General features: G+C 41.1%; 1 protein-coding gene across 1 annotated transcript in view; it reads right to left on the reverse strand.

Annotated features, from left to right (window-relative positions):
- chst1 (carbohydrate sulfotransferase 1) overlaps window positions 1–20,611 on the reverse strand; it is a 34,986-nt gene extending 14,375 nt beyond the window's left edge. Inside the window, exon 1 of the mRNA XM_003214630.3 lies at window positions 20,472–20,611. The gene's annotated coding sequence lies outside the window, so the exon portion shown is untranslated. The remainder of the gene's footprint in view (window positions 1–20,471) is intronic.
- Window positions 20,612–21,102: the final 491 nt, after the last annotated feature.

Here is a 21,102-nt window from a genome sequence, read left to right on the forward strand (position 1 = left end):
TCTGAGCCACAAAGAAAGACAATGGCAGAAGCCTGTCAAACAAAGCTTGCCAAGAAAACTCCATGATAGGTTTGCCTTATGGCTGCTATAAATCTGAAATGACTTGAAGGCACGCAACAACATGTCTTTACCATTGTTCAGTTTCTATTTAGCCTGGCAAACTATGTGAACATTTTTATGCTACCCATAAAAAGTTACTTTCAGCTCTACTTCTAGAATGTCCTGTGCACTCATTTTCAAATACATACTGTTGCTTAGTGACCTTGCACATGGGTAGAGGAAGCCAAATTTTTCATTTCAGAGTAAAATATTCCCAAGAGGAAAGACTAGTTAGAAACACATTAGCTACTACAACTTCTACAGCTGCTTGCTTCACAACTTTCGTCTATTTTAGTGTTAGAACATCAGAACAGTGTAAATACTTCACAACTACTTTTATAACCACATCAATAACCTTTTCCCTTTTGCCCAAAAAACACACATTTCATTACTATGTCTTCAATCTCAATTGTAAATATACCAGGTTAAAAGGTTTGCACATTTCAGAATCTGAAAAAGTTACTTTATTGTTGTACAACTCTTAGAATGCCACATTCAGAATGGCCATGGTGATTATGGAGATATGGGAGCTTTACTATTAGAAAGGTTTTCCAGATTTTCTTCTAGGGATGCTATTGTTGACAGACAACAAACAGCCTTACTAAGTTTGAGGCAAAGGTCTTTCCTGTCTCCAGCTAATCTAAAATCTTTGCACTTAGTGATACTGAACACCAACATGGGTCCAAATCCATATGATTCATCACTTAGCACTTCATTTTCCTTTGCATTTATTATTTGTTCTTGTGTGCCTTCAGATCATTTCTGGCTTTTGATAGCCCTAAAGCAAATCTGTCATGTGGTTTTCTTGGCAAAATTTCTTCAGGAGGTGTTTGCATCTGTCTTTACCTGAGGCTTAAAGAGTGTAATTTACCCAAGGCCACTCAGTAGATTCCCACAGCTGAGGGGAGATTAAACCCTGGTTTCCAATACTCAAACCACTCCACAATGCTGGTTCTCATTTATTATTTACAATATTTATTAATACCACCTTCCATTTTGTTATACAGTTCAAGGAGGGGTAACAGCAATGCATTACATTCAACAAAACATCTCAAATCACATAATAAAAACTAAAGATGCAGGTGTCTCACATAAAATGTAGAAATAGAGCAATAAAATCCAGTTCAAATGCCTGCATGTGCGTGTGCCTTCAGGTTGCCTGTTGACTTATGATAACTCCATAAATTCAACAGGATTTTCTAAGGCAAAGAGTGCTCAAATGTGCCTTTGCCAGTTCTTTTTCCTGAAATATAGCACACAGCACCTGGTGTTCTTTCAAACGCTAACCAGGGCTGGCCCTTACCTTCCAGAACTGGAAGGTCTCAATTTTCTGAAGAGGGCCAAACCAAATCTCCCTTGATTAAGGGGTTCAGAGATTCAGTGCTGCAAAGAACTGAGACGAGGGTGCAATAGTTGGGCTCAATAAATAATCAGACCCATATTAAGAGAAAGTAGTCCACTGGATCCCTGGCTTCAAACCATATCTAAAATCTTTTGCCTGATCTGTACAATTATGTTTCTCATAATTTATCAATTATGATAAAATAAAAAGGAGGACAGCTATCATTTATCTTTTGTTTAATATAGAATTATTTTTTATTTAAACAAATTAATACAAAACCTACATATAAATGTACTATCTAACAAAAATAAAGTTAAAAATACAATACATTATTTCTAGAATAAATGACAACATATTACTCCTGCATTCAAAGTGTCAGATAACATTAACTACATACCATCTACATTATCTAAGCTAAGCTAAGGGTTTTACACTGTCTGTCCAATGGTTATAGTCTCTCAATATTCTACAATAGTGGTTTTCAACCTGGAGTCCCCAGATGTTTTTAGCCTTCAACTCCCAGAAATCCTAACAGCTGCTAAACTGGCTGTAGGCCAAAAACTTCTGGGGATCCCAGGATGAAAACCACTGTTCTACTCCAATTAAATCAAAAAGAACCACTGATACATCCTTTTCCCACATAATAACACTCTTTTAGTCCAAAAAAAAAAAAAAAACAGTGATGGAGGCCTGGAGGAACACAATGCACTGGCCCCAGTCTCTCTTAAAGTTTATTAGAGATCTCTCCTTGATTAGTAAGTGTATCAATTTCTGCAAATTCACGTATTTTCATAAGCAAATCCTCTTGTGTCAGAATCATTTAGTTTTTCCATCTTTGAGCATAAATAATTCTTGCTGCCATTGTCAGGTATAGCAATAACCTTCCACATTTTTATGTCGAGTTGATCATCTAACATCCCAAGCAGATAGAGTTTAGGTTTCATTTCAAATTCAACAATTTCTTCAAAAATCATATGTGTTTGTGCTCTTTTACATGACCATCACATATGGTAAAAGGTGCCTACCTTTACCTCATATTTCCAATAATCACTAGAACTATAAACATCTTAGCAATTCTTTTTGGTGCCAAAAATGATACATGATTTTATAGACATTTTCTTTTAAATCATTACTTAGTGTAAATTTCAAACTCTTTGTCCAGACCATTTCCCATTGTTCCATTGGTATTGGTTTACCAAAATTTTGTGTCCACTTAACTATACATTCTTTCACATTTTCCTCCTCCATTTCATATTGTAACAACAATTTATACAGCCTAGCCATTAAGTGGTCATCTACAGAGTCTAGAACAATTTCAAGTTCAGCTTTATCAATTACACATCCAAATACATTTTTGTTCATATTGAATCGTTCTAAAAATTGTCTGTAGGCAAACCATTGTATTGGGAAGCCTTCAGACAGTAATTCCTCTCTTGCCTTTATTCTAAATTGTTCATTGTTCAACATCAACAAGTTTTTATAAGTCAACCATTTCTCTTTCAGGTCCATTTCCCTTCTAAACAAAGCTTCATGAGGAAAGCACAATAAGGACTTCTTGGCATAAAATATTTTCTTATACTTATTCTACACTTGTCATTGTGTTTTACTTATGTAGTGGTTATTAAAATGAGAGTCTTTATTTTGTCATACCATAGATAGGCATGAATCCCAAATTTCAGATCTTCTTCTAGTTGTAATGAACATTTGTTTCTCAGAAACAACCAATTCTTCAACCAAGTCATACAGCATGCATGATAGTAGGTTTTGAGACTGGGAAGACCTAGGGCCTTTCCACACAGCCATATAACCAAGAATATCAAGGCAGAAATTCCCACAATATCTGATTTGAACTGGGTTATTTGAATCCACACTGCCATATATTCCAGTTCGACACAGAAAATGTGGGATTTTATTCAACTGTGTGGAAGGGGGCCTAATCCTCTTCTTTTCCTATTGTCTTGTAATACTTTAAATCTGACCCTTGGTCTTTTTCTTGGCCAAGTAAATGTTGATACATCTTTTGTAATTGTTTAAATGGAGTATCGTTTAATATAATTGACAAGCCATTTTATAATGGCTTGTTGTCCCCCCACCCCCCTCTGTGGCCCAAGGAAGCTGGCAGGTCCACTTTGGGGAAACTCCTGGAAGCAACAGCATTCATTTAAAACACAAATGCCTTTTCTAGTCAAACAGAGACAGCTGCCAGTTGATGGCTAATTCTGAGGTGCATGATTGTCATTAGAATCAGAATGTTTTGGTGTACAGCTAGGTCTCCAAGTCTACAAAATTTCCAACATAGCTTTTCATATACTTTCATAGTATATGAAAAGTTTCTGAACAAGTAAGTCGTCAGGTATGCATGAGATACTGGTATAAGGGAACATTTTGACTTCCATCCTGGTTCTCCTTCTTTTTCATATTGAAGGAGAAACACAGCAGTATAAAAATCAAGATTTTATTCAAGCTTTTATGTTAAAAGTAGTTGAGCCACAAAGTGCTCTCTTCTGCCCTCTGGTGCTGTTCTTCCATATTGACCCTTGTTTTAAAAGGTTTGTAACTTCTCATCTTACACTGTTATAAGAGTGAATGTAATGAGAATGCAAAAGAAATTCACTAGAAATCAACTTTTTGAGTTCGCAATGCCTCCATTATTTCATTATATATAATATCATTTGCACAAACTGTTTAGAGTGCAAATGTTTGGTCAGACTGAAAAATAGCTGAAACTATACCATCTACATCAGCATGAGCCTGAAGGAGAAAACGAGTTTTGGATGAAGCAGATTCATCTGACTGTAGGAAGAACTTGAGCAATAAGGATTCTGCATTTAGATTCTGCAATTTGCACTGTCATCAAAGTCCTATCCCGAGCCAGAAGATTCTCATATACTAGGTAATAGCATGCTCAACCATTATGGAAAGTCTTGTCCTATATCAGTAAAAACAGTCCTATCTGCACAAGAAATTAATGCACTGCCATGTATGCAATTACAATTTTAGTAGTCTGCACCTCTGTTGAATATCAAATTCTGCCTCTCTCTCTCTCTCTCTCTCTCTCTCTCTCTCTCTATATATATATATATATATATATATATATATATATATATACATACTAGCTGTGCCCGGCCACGCGTTGCTGTGGTGTCATCCTAAGTGGGATTCCTAGAGGAATCCTTTTTTGGGAGGTGTTGGCTGACCCTGATTGTTTCCTGTCTGGAATTCCCCTGCTTTCAGAGTGTTGTTCTTTATTTACTGTCCTGGTTTTAGAGATTATATTGTTCTGTATTATTATACCACAGTAATTATTACATATTATATTATATTTATTTATTTATATTTTTTTCATGTCAGGAGCAACTTGAGAAACTACAAGTCGCTTCTGGTGTGAGAGAATTGGCCGTCCGCAAGGACGTTGCCCAGATGCTTTGATGTTTTTATCATCCTTGTGGGAGGCTTCTCTCATGTCCCCGCATGGAGCTGGAGCTGATAGAGGGAGCTCATCCGCACTCTCCCCAGGTGGGATTCGAACCTGGCTGCTTTCAGATCAGCAACCCAACTTTCAAGTCACAAGGCTTTAATCCACTATGCCACCGGGGGCTCCTATAATATTATAATGTATATTTATAATCTTTTATTATCTGCTTAGAACTGGATTATATGAGGCCCCTTCTACACAGTTGGATAAAATGCACACTGAAGTAGATTACATGGCAGTGTGGAGTCAAGATAATCCAGTTCAAAGCAGATAATATAAGATTATAAATGGGTTATATAGCTGTGTGGAAGGGCCTTGAGTCTACACTGCCATATAATCCAGTGCCAATTAGATAATCTGTAGAAGAGGCCTAAGTGAGGCATAACTCTGCCTGTAGCCTGGACTGAGTGGGTTGCTAGGAGACCAAGTGGGCGGAGCTTAGCCTTCTAACTGGCAGCAATTGGATAAATCTCCCTCTAATTAGGACTTTATTTTTCTTTTATTTTTGTTGTATAAACGTAGAGGCATGGATGAGGGGTTGTGCTGCCAAGTTTAGTGTTTCTGGGATGTGTAGTTTTGTTGTTTTGTTCTAAGCCGAAATTTCATTATCCTTTTATATATAGAGATATATAGATATTCTAAGATGGGTGACCAAGAACCATTAGAAAACTTTAGAAGGTTATTGATGAGTAAGGAGATTTTTTTAGTTCTTAATAATGCAGCCTGAAGACTGATTACTAACTGCAGTTAAGTATGCAAAATACCTCATGGTGAGTCATCAAAATAAGCCAGGAAAACATAAAACTGTATTTCTATCTCCCTGTAGCCCCTTCGAGTTTTTTAAATGGGTCAAAGAGGCAGTTTGCTACCCTGTTGTACGGCAATGTTAGAAGCAGAAATTGTTATCTTGGAACCAAACAAGCATTATCCCACCGGGTTGGGGGTTCATAAAAGATGGAAAGCAGCTATAAGCAAGTGAGAATAGGATAAGAAACATGCTCAAAGGAAAATCTATTGCCAGCCCCAATATTCCCATTTGTCCCACATATTGCCTGCAATATCTTGGAAGTATATGGAGGTAGAGAGGGGGGATATTAGCATTAACATGGACAATTTCAATTGGGAAAACAGCACAGAAGGGAGCATAGCCTTTTCTGAGTACTGTGATTCTGACATTAACTCTACATATGTACCCACTCTCACACATAAATAATCTAGCTGTTCTTAACACTTATTTGAAGCCAAGAAAGATTCCATTCATAGATCTTACACCCCACACTAGTTTGGCCCATGCCCAGTATCATTCTATCCTTGAACCTCTACACATTTTATTGTCAAGTTGTACTTTTTTATTTTTATTGCAGCTGTTGCTTGCTTCAGAAGCAGCACTTATGAAAGGTGAAATGCTAAACTGCTGGGAAAGTGGTAGATCTCATAATATTTGGCACTGCATAGCACAGGAATATGAGCTAAAGGAGTCTGTCATGCAGCTCTTGGTCTTTGTCCAAGCTAGACATAAACCCTGAAGAACACTTGGTGCAAAACACTTCAGTTCCCAAGGAAATGCCAGCAGGTCTACATTCAGCCAGAACGTGGTATCAAATGCTATCAAAAACAAAGTCTTGGCTAGCTTTGGTCAAAAGTACTTCTTCACAGAAATCAATATCGCTTAATTATGTCATCCTCACAATCACGGGGGGGGGGGGGGGTATAGAAAAAAAGGCTTCAGATTAGTAAAAGTTTCTTTTGAAGAATCCAAAGTACCCTGTTTTATCCACAGGTTGGTTAAGCTCTCTTTCTTCTCAATGCCACCAAGACTATCATACAGTTACATCAGCAAGAAGACTGCCTGCCCCCCATAATAGCAACAGAGTTGGGCAACATGACTGGGCTGGGGGTTAGTTGGGGGACTTTGGGGGCAAAACCCACCCACTGCCAAGTCTGTCAACACTGCAACTGGTGTTGCCTTTTAAAGGAGTAAGTAAAGGTATCACTGTATATCTAACAACCTAAGAGTTTAATTCATTCCATGACTGAGTGAGCTCTTAACTCAAAATGCTCTTATCTCAAAGCAAATTTCCAATTGAAATGCTGTTAATCCGTTCCAGCCCCCCAAACTCCCCCCCCCCATTTTGGGTAAGAAAATGTACTTTATAAATAACAAATAATGTATAAATGCACATTCACATGTAACTATAAAAAAGAAAGATCAAATTTAAAATGGTAGAAGCACAAAGTACAAAATGAAGAGGCAGAGGCATCAGTATCTTCATACTGTACTCATTCCAGCCTCCCTCCCTCTCTTGCTCCCTCTCTTCTCTCTTCATGAAGCCAAACATACCAGGAATAAAACCATACAAAAACAACTAACCCAAAGTTCCTCAAAGCGGACAATAGCAAAAAGGACAGCAATCTCCCAAAGTGGACAAGAACTGCTCCCTTAAAGTCCTATAGCCCTGTACTCTCGTGCTAGCGTTCCCCCTTGTTCAACTCAACTCTTAACTCAAAATGCTGCTCTTATGTCAAAGCAAAACTTGGGTCAAGCGACAGCTCTTAATTGAAAATTGCTCTTAAGTTGAGACACTCTTAAGTAGAGGTTCCACTGTAGTTGGTAACTTTATCTCCTTTTTTGTTTTTGTTTCTCAAAATATAGTAATCCTATTTCAGTGCATGTTATTTTGGTGACAATAACAGGGCAATTCAACAGGGAGCATACAAGTACTGTAAGTTATGTTTTTCTAACTTCTGAACTTGAGATTCATGCTACACAGAATCTCCAAAAAGGGGGTCTCAGCATTGGCAAAGACAGACCTTAATTTGGGTTGCTGTGCATTTTCTGGGCTATATGGCCATGTTGCTTCTGGAACATGGCCATACACCCTGGAAAATGCACAGCAGCCCAGTGATTCTAGCCATGAAAGCTCCTGGCATGGAGCAGCACACACATAGTCTGTGCTAACTGTAACTATTTTAAACAAACATCATCTTAGCATTCCATTACACATTTAAAATTTCCCCTAACAGTGCTAACAGAACTCCAAATAATGCATGAAAAGGTCTCAGTTGAACTCCAAAGTAGGAATGCTTCCTCAAAGTCATGGACAGGAATACATATTGTAATTAATCTAATCAGAAGGATTTACCTTTCTCCAAAACTATGGATCCAAAACTCCAAAACTCATGGCATCCATACATATCATGCTTTCATCATTTTATACATCAAGGATGGTCCAGCCCAAGGCTGTTGTAATTCATATACTTTCCCCTAGCATTTTCTATACGATGGTTGGATAAAAATGTTGAAGACAGGAACTCCAATGTCCCCTCCCGCAGGGAAGTCTCACCAAAATGTTCCAGGCAGCCAAACTGAACAGAAGTCACTTTTGTTTTTTATTTATCATTCTATTTGGATTAAACTCCCTGTTTTTTAATGGGGGAGGATTTTGTGGGGTAGAAATGAGCCAAATTGCTTTTGATGGGTTCTGTCAGCAGTTTTGCAATTTAAAAAAACCCCTGATATCTTTGTTGGTGTCATGAGAGTGGACAAAAAAGGACTCTGCCTACCCTCTCTATATCAGTAGCATTTCTGTCAATCAAGATCTGAAGGGCCACAGATTTTCCATCCTGATTTATATAGAGATATGAACATTCTGGATGGGGTAAAAAAAACCTAGATTAAATGGTTTTCTCCCATCTCTCTAACTTCATACTCCTCTCTGGCTCAGGGAAAAGAAAGTAAAAACAGCCATGTATAGATCACTATTAAAAAAATCATACAGTATACTATGATGTCACATTCTTCTTGAAAGGGTATGCTACAACAAAACTCAAGCATGTACAGTGCATACAGAATGTTTTGTGGTGCTGACAAAACAAGTCAAGTGTTGCCATTTTTTATTTTAGAGCAGGAGTGTGAATCTTGCACACTGCTGGTTGTCATTGGATTGCAACTCCCTGGGTCAGTGTGTGGCACTTGCAATTCAACAGCAACCAGGGTACTATGTGAGTCCCCACCTCTTCCTTAAGCAATGGGCTCTGTCCATTCCAAACTGAGAAGAATGGGGAGAAAAAGCCCATGAACCCGTCTCCTCAGTTGGCATGGGTGACTCATCTTTGGACAGACAAGGAATCCTGCCCTATGAATCACACACCAGTCTTACCTCTCATTTTTAAAGTGTTCACTTAACACTGTGGAGCTATAGGAGTTCATACATGAAAGCAAAGCCTGCTTTGTGTGTGTGTGTGTGTGTGTGTCAGGCGCAACCGGAGTTGCTTCTGGAGTGAGAGAATTGGCCGTCTGCAAGGACGTTGCCCAGGGGACACCCGGATGTTTTGATGTTTTTACCATCCCTGTGGGAGGCTTCTCTCATGTCCCTGCATGGAGCTGGAGCTGATAGAGGGAGCTCATCCACGCTCTCCCCGGGTGGGATTCGAACCTGGCAGCCTTCAGGTCAGCAACCCAACCTTCAAGTCACAAGGCTTTTATCCCCTAGGCCATCGGAGGCTCTGCAAAGCCTGCTAAAAGCAGTCCAACACTAAAAGGTCTGAATGTTTGCTTTATTTTGCATGGCCATCTCTTCCTGCCCCCTCCCTTCCTGCCCTGCACATTCCTAGTGATGCTGGCCATTTTGTCTTTTACTCTGTATTTTAAATAGATTCTGCATTTCTCGTTAATTGTTTTTTGGCTTCAGCTTGTTTTCTGGGTTGATTTGTTTTGCATTTTTTCCATGCCAATGCTGACTGTGTCCCTATTGGGGAAGGCATTTCAACCTACCACATATGGAGGGCAGAAAAACAGAAGTGGGTATAATTAATTAGCAGATGGCTTTTAACTTAGCGCTTCATGCTGATACTACTAATGAAATAATTTATTCCAGTTTTGTTTTTCTGTGCCAGCACAGAACTCATCACTTGGGAATTACTCTCTCTGTCCCACACAGGAGATTCCCAGAAGATAGTGTGGCACCTGATGCCAGCTGGCATTGCTCACTTCACTGTTTTCCCCAATCCATCCCACCTTTACATATACAGCTTTATGCATTAATACTTTCTTTGAGTTCTTGCTTTGCTAGCAACAACAATCATGGAAAAGTGGCAATTTCACAGCAACAGGTGAGGTATGTAAATGGCACTGTTAGGATGCACAGCTAGAAAGGGCATATCTTTCTTCTCTCATGCAGAGAGCCTTGCCAGTCTGTCACCCCCAAGAGGCAGGATTTCACACAACGCTACCTGCTGATATCATTGAGGATAAAGTATGAGTCCTTCACCTAACGCAATGAAATCCTGCATATCTTTCTTGCCAATACGATTCTGGCACTAGCCCAACTCCAAGCAGCATCTGTACTATATTTTCACTATCCCTAAAACCGATTATAATGAGCAAGCCTGTTGCCATGGAAACAATACAGTGACTCAGGACTTTGAGTCTGACACTAAACATGACTGTCAATAGCAAGAGCTCTGGGAGATTTAGGATGCCAAAGGAAAGAGAACAGAAAGGGACCCCCCCCCCTCTCCAGGCAAGCTTGCATACACACCACACATAGTGTTTTGTGCACAGAGGGGAACATGAGGACACACAAGTCTCAAGCTAACTCCAGAGTCACAATTCCAAATTCTTCATCCCAAAATATGAGCTACTGCAGCACTGTGGAGTCACAACTGCAGTACGTTTACCAGAAGGCACACACCAAGCTAATAGAGAAATCACACTCTCTGCAAAGTCACTTTCATATAGTCAAGACACCTGAATGTATTGATTATCATATCTAAAACTCTAAAAATCTATAACTGGAATATCTATTATACAATCCTGTTCATTATCCAAACATCCACGCCTTCCGTTTGCAACAGTAAACTTACAATTGCCAGAATACTTGGAGGGCAGCACATGCCTTTCAGAAAAATAAAATAATGTATTCCCAAGAACCTGCAGATTGTGAATTTAAACCACAGCATTTATCAAAGAGGAGAAAAATCTTGGTTTGGATAAACTACAACATACTTCTATTCCGCACAAAAACATACTGTATCTTAAAACCATATTTCAAAAAAAAAATGGAGGAAAATTTACTTAACCTACAGCACTTTCTATCTGTGGAGACCATTGTACTTTACTAAGAATTATTATTTTAGGTTTATGAACTACCTAATCCTGTTGGCTCGTCAGAAAAGACAACCACATTTCTTTTACCTTCTTCTCCATAATTCAGCAAGGCAAGTCACTACATCGCTATTGGTCAATGAGAAGTAGAAGCTGATTTCAAAAACCCTCTTCTATCACCTCACAATTTAAGGAAGATACTGCCATGTTGAAAAATGTGAGAGGAAAGGAAACTGAATGGTTCAGAATTTGGAAACCAAGTTCTATGAGGAACTGTTAAAAGAGCTGGGTATATTTATCACAAGGTCTAGATATCAGATCCACTCTAATCTTGGAAGCTATGTAGGGTCAGACGTGATTGGATGAAGATTAAACCAATGAAAACAAGATGCTGTAGTCTATATTTCAAAAAACTTGACAAAACCACCTTGCCTAAGAAAACCCTAGGAAATTCATGGGGTTGCTGTAAGTCTGCAGGCAACTTGATGTCATATCTGTGTTTGTGTTTGTATGTATCTACATGTGTATACATATACATATATGTACATTGTCTGGAGAATAGAAAAATAAAGAGAGATCAGGATTAAATGCAGTAGATGGAAAAGAAAACAGGAAAGGAACCAACTAATGGAAATTTCTGAAAAATAATTTTCAGATTAACAGCAGGGTAAATGTCCTAAAAGTGACAGTAGGACTGGCTGTGTTAAGGAACTGTGATATTTTTCTTTATTAGAAATGTTTAATAAGATAACATTAAGTAAGAGGTTATGCTAGGTCAGTGATGGGGAACCTGCCATATTTGCCATTCAACCCAGCTCCAGCAAGTGTCGCAAATTATAAGGGATCATAGAAGTTTTATTCCAAATATTGTGGAAACCAAACATTTCCTAATCTTAGACTAGATGTTTCCAAACATATACCCAACTACACGATAAGGTGAGACTTTAGCCCTGTATTTCTCAGGGTCATTATCATTCAGAACCAGATACGTACACATTTACTTATATGAATCCATAATTTCAAGTTTTCTCCCTACTCCATGAGAATGTGAGGATTTCACTGGCATTGTTAATGATATCTATTAGTTCAAGACTTTCTTCTGTGCAAAAAAATAAACACAGCCTGCATTTTTGCACAGAAATATAAAGTTGGTATGAAATGCTTGTTATTGTCTATGCAAAACTCATCATTTGTGTGCAAACAACAATATATCTGGAAACACTGTTTGCTATGCAAAAGATGAGTTTTCAGTGCAAAAAACATGTTTTCTGCTCCAAATGCATGTGTTTTACAACAAACAAATGTTCAAGAAATGTGAAAGAACTGCAAAACATCTTGCCACTGTTCTGTGTTTTCCTGGCAGGTTGCCTTGATATTTGAGACAAGCTCTTTTAACTGAATGTAATAAAACATACAAGTATTCTTTCCATCTCTGCCAAAAACATATAAGACACAGTAAAACAGCAAAGGAAGTACCAGCTCCACTGATAATGTGGATATTGATGTGTGTACCGCTATCCTCTGTGTATTGTATTGCCACAGTTATCAGAATCAATAATCATGTTGGTTTGTCTCACAGCTTGGAAAAGTTACTTTTAAATTGCAATACCTAGAATCTCCCAGCTAGCACTGGCCATTCTCAATGTTGTCATCTGAAAAGTAGATCTTCCTTTCCCTCCAATACTTGGATTGGAGAAATCCCCATCTGCTCCTACAAATGTAAGAACTGGAGCGTGCAAACTGGCAAATCTGAATTAATTTAAAGCTGCCTGGCTTTGTGTTGGATTGTAGCATCTTAAGAAAATTTACCCCCTCCCCAAGTGATGTCTACTGTCTCTATATTCATGTGGTATTGAATTCATTCCTGGTTTTAGTCCAGATTTTGAAATAATCATCCAAGGTGCTGAACCATATTCTTTAAATGCATTCAGCACCCTGGATAGTTCCTTTTAAGCTAATGAAACATTAGAATGGATTCACATGGGAACCATCACAAGCCAAGGACGGTCTCTACTTCACCTGAAGCCAGCAGGATGGATTAAAGAATGCCAGGCAGTCAGCACTGCACGGTTTTCTTTTTCAATACCACTATGCAAACTCTCCAGCATCTGCCACCTGAGACAATTATCTCACTCATAATGGACTATGTCATGATGTAGAATATTAACCCATTTGTATGGGAAATACTGTTTAGAAATTATAGAATTGGTAGCAACTTTTCAAAGTAATGCTATCCTTTCTTTGTAAAGGCATATAGGAACAAAGAACAAGATGGGGCCTATTCTGGCTGTGTCATCTTGCTAGATCTGTGTAAATAGAGGAAATAGTTTCTATTCTTGATTTCAGTGAAGGTTCATTTTTGACAAATCTGTAACCCGTTGGACTCTGAACGAAAGTACAGCAAAGAGGCAGTGAAACCACTAGCTAGCTGGTTTATCTGAACACTCATCTACTCATCATGTGTAACTTGTACATGTGATCCTTGCTATATTAATTGTCAACTATAGAGTGCAACTACACAAATGGCAAACCATTGAATGAGGTATATGCACCAGTTGCTACTGCTATCTTAGATGAAAGCATGTGCTGACATCTGTGCCAGATGTGATTCTGATACCAGAGGAGAATGTTCCACACCACAGTTTTCTCAAAAAATAATTCACTTCATCCCTCCTTCCTTTGGATATGACAAGCAACAATGCTAAATGCCATATAAATGCACCCACCCCCACCCTATTTTTAAAAAAACATTCTTAGCTAGAACTGTTTTTCCCTGCATTTATAAAACTCACTGATGACAAATAGTTCCCTGAAAAATAGACAGAGGCTCTTTCTCTCATCACTAAGCAGCAACAATCATTTTCCATACTCTAAGGACTGGTAAATCAGTATTTCTGATGGTATGTCTGTGAATATATGCCTTCAAGTCATCTGTCATAGGGTTTTTTATCCAAGGAATACTCAAAGGTGGTTTTGCCAGTTCCTTTCTATGTAGCCTATAGCATCTGGTATTTGCTGACAGTCTCCCATTCAAGTACTAACCAGAGCTGACCCAGTTTAGCTTACAAGGTCAGAGGGGATCTTTACGGTAATAGAATCATAGAGTTGGAAGAGACCTTGTGGGCCATCCAGTCCAACCCCCTGCCAAGAAGCAGGAAAATCGCATTCAAAGCCCCCCCCCCCCCCCGACAGATGGCCATCCAGCCTCTGCTTAAAACCTCCAAAGAAGGAGCCTTCACCACACTCAGGGGCAGAGAGTTCCACTGCTGAACAGCTCTCACAGTTAGGAAGTTCTTCCTAATGTTCGGGTGGAATCTCCTTTCCTGTAGTTTGAAGCCATTGTTCTGCTCCTAGTCTCCAGAGAAGCAGAAAAGAAGCTTGCTCCCTCCTCCCTATGACTTCCCCTCATATATTTATATTTGGCCATCATGTCTCCTCTCAGCCTTCTCTTCTGAAGACTAAACATGCCCAGCTCTTTAAGCTGCTACTCATAGGGCTTGCTCAAGACTTGTTTCAATTGCAGTATTTCCAGGCATGCTTGACATCCAGAGACTTTCGCACTGGAAAACATGGGCACAGAGACATCCTCGAAGAGATCAGAAGAGTCATCTGTCTAACCAGTCAACCAAGCTCTTTCTCTCTTTCCCTTTCTTCCCCTGCCCAGCTGTTTTTGCCCAAAGGCAGGCAGGTAGACATGCCTATCAACAGACATGAAGTTGTTAGTTTGTACAAACAAATCCTACTAGAAGTGAGCAACTGTGGCTTTGCTGCTTGTATTAACTGCCTGGCTGAATGATAACTTTGTCTCTTGAAATGAAATGCTGCTGCCTTGCAGGCGAGGAAAAATAGAAAACTTAAGGAACTTAAGGACACAGTTTTATTTTTTGCCCAGCCAAGGGACCACAGAACAAGAGAGCACAGCAGAGTTACTCAGAACTACTGTTGTAAGGCATTGTTATCCAACACTATTGGGGAGGGCAGGGATGTTGAATCTAATGGAAGGAAATCATTGTTGGGGGAAAAAAACCAAAATAGCCCATAGGAACTATGATGTGGCGAACATTTGACAGAGTAACTTCAGTCGGTTCAAAAGCATTAATAATCTTGTCGATGACTGGTTTGTTCAACATTTCCTCTCCTTCTAAATTCTTCCTTGGCTTATGTGTTTAGTAATTGTTTTTATATGTTAGACTAATGCTGAGAAAGAGGAGAGAACATGTGTCGAGAAAGATAGGAAGTGGAGTTGATTTGAATCTTGCCAGAGAAATTGTCCCCACCCCTCTTGTGCCCAGTACAAGTAAATCTGCTAAAAAGTTCAAATCCCAACAAGTCAGCTTAAATCCTCAATTCCCAAAGTAAGCACCATATAGATTGATTCTGCTATGTTTGACTAATACAATTTAGACTGACTTTTGATGGCTCCTGCCAATATTAAAAGTCTTTCTTTACTATCATAAAGTACATTCTTCATATACATTACTATTTCCAATCTATCTTTGAAATAGCTGCTTTTTTATTTGGTCTGTAAACTGCTTTGGTACCAAGGTATGCCCCCTGCCATTTTCTTATTTAGCTTATGATTCTGGGGACCTTCCTATTCAGAATATGCATGCTATTAAATTAAATTCATCCTCTCATCTCCTCCCACTTTAACTTAAATAGGATTGGGAGTTGTTTATTTTAGTTAGTTCAAGTAATTCAACCCAGCAGAAGGGGGCAGGGGAAGAAAATTATTCAGAGGAAGAGAAATAGTTCCTTAGGAAGTTAAGTAGAAGAGGAACTGTTTAGTGGAGATGCCAAATATGGGAAAGGAAGGAGAAATGGCATGAACATATTTGATGATACATTTGTTGGAGAAGGAGGGGGTGAGGAATGGCTGGGGTTACAGAGAGGAAGGAAATGTCTTAATTTGGAGCTGTAAATGAGACTGTGTGTTCATTTAAAGTACACATCCATCTTGGTTTTCCATTTGAAAAGCAAAATGTAGGAAGCAATGAGAACTTGTGCACATTTTTTGAATGTGCAATGGATCAGATGGCAATGCAAGGTTCAGATGTGTGAACAGCAGTGCTACTTTGCTGGATTTTTTTTTCAGAAGGCTGTCTCAGAGTCCTATCTTTTTATTCACATCACAATAAAATGCTTTTAAGTTTTAGTCGCTGACTTTTCTCCAAAACATGAGAACGAATTACATGTTTGCCAAAATGAAGAATTCAGGGACAGATTAGCAAAGAAGGGATTAGTGGGTGGCCGGAGTCTTAAACCTCTCAGACTTGATACTTCTTCCCTGAAACGGCTTCCAGACCATTTTTATCTACTACAGTTGAGATCCAACAAAAGTAGGGAATTCAGCACCTTGCTGTGGAAAATGTTTGAATGAGCAACTCTGCAAGGGAGTAAAGCAATAAATGCCCCTTCTTCTGGTTGTTCTGTACAAAAGCCAACAGTCCCTGCTATTCCATACTAGGAGAAAATAGGGCAGGGAACTGAACTTACCCCTTATTTAACTTTCAGATGATATCTGACAAGGTCTCTGGGGTGATTATTAGCCAGGACCTTTGATTTGCGGGAGTCTAATATGGCCCATAAATACTGTAAGTAAAATAAGTAAAATTAGCATATTTGTTAGCCTATTTTCCTTTTCCCACATTCCATGGTCATTTTAGATCCTGGATTTATGATTCAAAATTTAGAAGAAAGGGGTAAGCAGAACTATGGAGCTCTGGAGACTGAAGAGAGTCTGAAGCAGGACATATCGTACAACACTACATCAATCTTCATCCTTTGGAATTGGGCAGGCTATAAATCTAAATGAAAGATTCTTTCATTTAGAAAACTGTTCTTTGAAACATTAAGAATCATTTCATGCATACCTAACTTTAGCCTTAAAGAATGCAAACAATTTGCTATCATGACCATCAGCTTTTATCTTAATCCTCTCTTCCTCACTCTCAACCCGCCTTGCACAATTCTGTCTGATTTCTATCTCAATTTCCATATCTGCCATCTTTACATCTACAGAGGTATTTCTAGCAGGTCTTTCCAACACCAAAAGCCCTTGCCCAATTATTTTCAATAGCTATCAACAGCCAGCTGTGAAGAAAAATCTTCTTTATGGTTCAAAAATAGCTGGTTGCTTCCAGATCATCAAACAGCTTTAATACAACTATCCTACTTTGCTGCATAGGCCAACTCACTACTAACATATGGTTTTATATATAATTGGACTACTGCAATGAACTGAATGTGGGGCTAACACTGAAAACAGGCCAGGCATTCCAGTTAATTCAGAATATAGCTGCTGGGATACTGGCAAACAGGAGTTCAACAAGCCTATTCTATGCAATCTTCACTGTCCCCCCATTCTAATTCATTGACAAGCTCAATACTAGGTAACAGCTTTGACCTAGTCTGGCACCAAGATATCTGAAGAGCAGCTTCTCTCGACCTGTAATTTCCACAAGCCTGACACCTTCCTAGAAGACACTTCACTATAGGCACTTACTAAGGAAGGTGTGGTGGGTGGCTACAAGAGAGAGGTCCTCTTTAGTGGTAGCACTATAGCTTTAGCATGCCCTCCCCAGCAAGGTTTCCTTGGCAATGTCCTGCATATCATTTCAGTACCAAGTGAAGACATATTTTCCCAAACCTTTCAATCTGTTTTAGCTTAAAGCTGTTTTTACTCTCAATTTCAATGCAGGCATGTTTTTATTGCTGTCTTTCTTGTTATTGGATTTTGAGGGGGTTTTTTAAAAATATATTATGACTAAGGAAGTATGTTCACAGTGAGAGGGAAGAACAAAACAATACACCACTTGCCTATATTGCACTTTAGCCTTTGCAGAATGATTCTACAAATCCCAATTCAAAGAAAGTGGTGAGACATCCAATCCATCTGCAATGGTTTGTGGACAGAGTTGCTACACAGAAAAATGTTGTAGCAGAAGGAGCATAGATTGGATGATGTGCCTATCAGGGTAAGTACATAGAAATGTGTATGAGACCTAGAACTGCTTAACCTCAATGGGAAAACTGTAAAATTAGGGCAAATTTTTCCCTTTTTTTAACTTAAGCCTCCCTAAAGTTCATCTGTTCAATTAGTCTCCTTTTGCAGGTTGAGACCAGGCATTTAGGCACTGAGATAAGGATATATGATTCAAATTTTGCCCATTAATCTCACCACTCACATTCAAACTAGCGTTTATACGCAATGGTCATGCTAACAGGGGGAAAACTGGCATCCTCTCAACTAATATTGCTATTTCATGAGATAGCAGTACCCAGGAAATAGTTCTGCTAAACAAACATGCCAGAGACCCTACACTCTCAGAAACAACAACTTTATTTTGGTTATCATTCCACAAACTTATTGTCTGGAAAGGAATTTACATTTCACTTATTTCTAGACCTCTTCTGGATACAAAGACCCCCCCCCCCATTTTAGAGACACCTTTGATGGGTGCCCCCAAAATTATTGCCCTAAAAAGGCCAGACAAAGGCAGAAAAGGAGGATAGGTGGTGCATTTTTGCCTCCACTCAGTATTTGAAGAAGAATTTTCCTTCCCTTTCTTTCTTTCTTAGCTGGGGCTTCTTTCAGAAAAGCTATCTATCACTTCAACAGTAAATAGAGGAGTAACTGGCACCACTTTTGGAAGTGCACATCTGGGAAGTCTGACTCCACCAGGGAAAAATTTGGGATGGGGGGGGGGCTCAAAAAAGGAACGATCTGATTGAAGCAGAGAGTTTGGGGACTCTGGCTGTTACAGTAACTGGCTCGGAGAACAAGGGGTAGAGAAACAAGCAGTAGCCCTGCAAAAGCCCCACAGGAGTGGAATCCCCTAGACCCTCCTCCATCCCAGCCCAGGACCTTTGCTCCCAACCATTTCGCAGGCGACAGAAGGAATCCCCAAGGGGCTCCCTGAGGACCCATACCACTGCCCCAATGTGCTCAGGCTCTGCTGTACCTAGCACAAGGAAGACCAAAAAAATTCTGCAAAGGGATGCTGTGAGTTTTCCTGGCTGTATGGCCATGTTTCCTGGCCATGTTCAAGAAGCTTTCTCTCCTGACGTCTCGCCCACATCTATGGCAGGAATCCTCAGAGGTTGTGAGGTCTGTTGGAAACTAGGCAAGTGGGGCTTGTGGAATGTTCAGGGTGGGAGAAAGAACTCTTGTCTGCCTGAGGCAAGTGTGAATGTTTCAATTAGCCAACTTGATTAGCACTGAATAGCGAGCCAGTTTCAAAGCCAGGCTGTTTTCTGCCTGGGGGAATCCTTTGTTGGAAGGTGTTTCTCCCACCCTGGACTTTCCACAGATATATAAACCTCACTTGCCTAGTTTCCAACAGACCTCGCAACCTCTGAGGATGCCTGCCATTGATATGGGTGAAACGTCAGGAGATAATACTTCTGGAACATGGCCACACAGCCCAGAAAACTGGCAGCAACCCAGTGATTCCGGCCATGAAAGCCTTTGACAAGACAATTTCTGCAAAACTTCCCCTTGCGATCAGAGCCTCCCCTTGGCACTAGCTTAACAAAGCCAGTGTGTGCCTGCAGCCTTCTTCATTCGCCACCCTCCACCTCCCCATACCTGTGGATCCATCCTCTAAACCAGGCATAGGCGAACTTCGGCCCTCCAGGTGTTTTGGACTTCAACTCCCACAATTCCTAACAGCCGGTAGGCTGTTAGGAATTGTGGGAGTTGAAGTCCAAAACACCTGGAGGGCCGAAGTTTGCCCATGCCTGCCCTAAACCTTTCGGCATTATAAACCCATTGGATCCAGCAGCCTTATCTGCTGACAGCCGCTTTGAGCATGTGGCTAGGTTCTCCAAACGCAGGGGTCCCCGTCCTCAACAATCCTGCGAGGGATTCAGGGAGAGCATTTCAGGGACCCGAGCGCTCCCTCCAAGCCAGGGACACCAAAGGCTCGCGTCCAATAGGGTGGCGGGGACCCTGTGAGGATCCTCCGGCAGGACTGCTGACATGAAGGTTGCCGGTTCGAATCCAACCCGGGAAGAGGGCGGATGAGCTCCCTCTGTCAGCTCCAGCTCCCCATGCGGGGACATGAGAGAAGCCTCCCACAAGGATGGTAAAAACATCAAAACATCCGGGACGTTAATGTCCTTGCAGACGGCCAATTCTTTCACACCAGAAGCGACCTCCCGTCCATCTAAGCCCCCGCGAAGTTGCCTCAAGGACGCCCCTCGGAACTCCTCCTCGCCTTTGGGGCCGCGGGAGGGTGTGCCCCGAAGGAGGAGGAAAGTACATTCCCCGGGAACTCACCCCGGGGAACAGACAGGCGCATGCAGTGGGGGGAATCAAGTCGTACTGACTCATGAGGGAGAGGGAATGAGGGGGAGAGAGACATTGAAAGCCGGAGAGGCCCTCCCCCCAACCTTACCCCCAGGCCAAAGGGTCTCCCCACCGCCACGTCCCGCCTTCAAGCTACCTGAGGAGACCCGGCGCCGCTCCAGGCGTGGCTGCGGAGGACCCCCGGCTCATCTCTGGGGCTCCCCCGGCTGCCTCTGCTGCATCTCCCTTCTGCCCGCACCTCAGGCTCCTTCGGTCCCGGCGACGGAGGCACCAAAGAGGAGGAGGAGGAGAAGGACCGTCATCTCCCTCCTTCCCTCCGTCACTCTCCTCGGGGCTGAGCCAAGGAGGCGACCCGCGCGCAGCTTGGGCTTCTCCTCCTCCTCCTCCTCCTCCCCGCGCGCTCCCGAGTGATGTGTGTGTGTGTTGTTGCGCGCGCCCTCCCGCCTGCCCGACTGCTTCCTTTCCGTTCCTCTCCCGCCTCCCCCTTCCTGCCTTCCTTCCCTTCAGAGGCGGCTTGAGCGGCGGGCAAAGAAGGGCAGCCTGGGAACGAACGCGCCCTTCTGGGTCGCTCTGTCCGAGCTTAAAGCGAACGAGCGAGCGGGGAAAAGGAGGGGAGTTCTGTAGGTTAACGCGCCGCCACTCTCTCTTTTCTGCTTCTGCTTTCCTGAACCGGGGCGCCGAAGGGAAAGGGCGGTCTGGTGGTGGACTGTGGCGCTTTTTAGGACCAAAGCGGCGGCAGGAAAGGAGAGGAGAGGAGAGGAAAGGAG

This window comes from Anolis carolinensis, chromosome 1 (assembly GCF_035594765.1).
Source record: "Anolis carolinensis isolate JA03-04 chromosome 1, rAnoCar3.1.pri, whole genome shotgun sequence".
Lineage (NCBI taxonomy): Eukaryota > Metazoa > Chordata > Lepidosauria > Squamata > Dactyloidae > Anolis > Anolis carolinensis.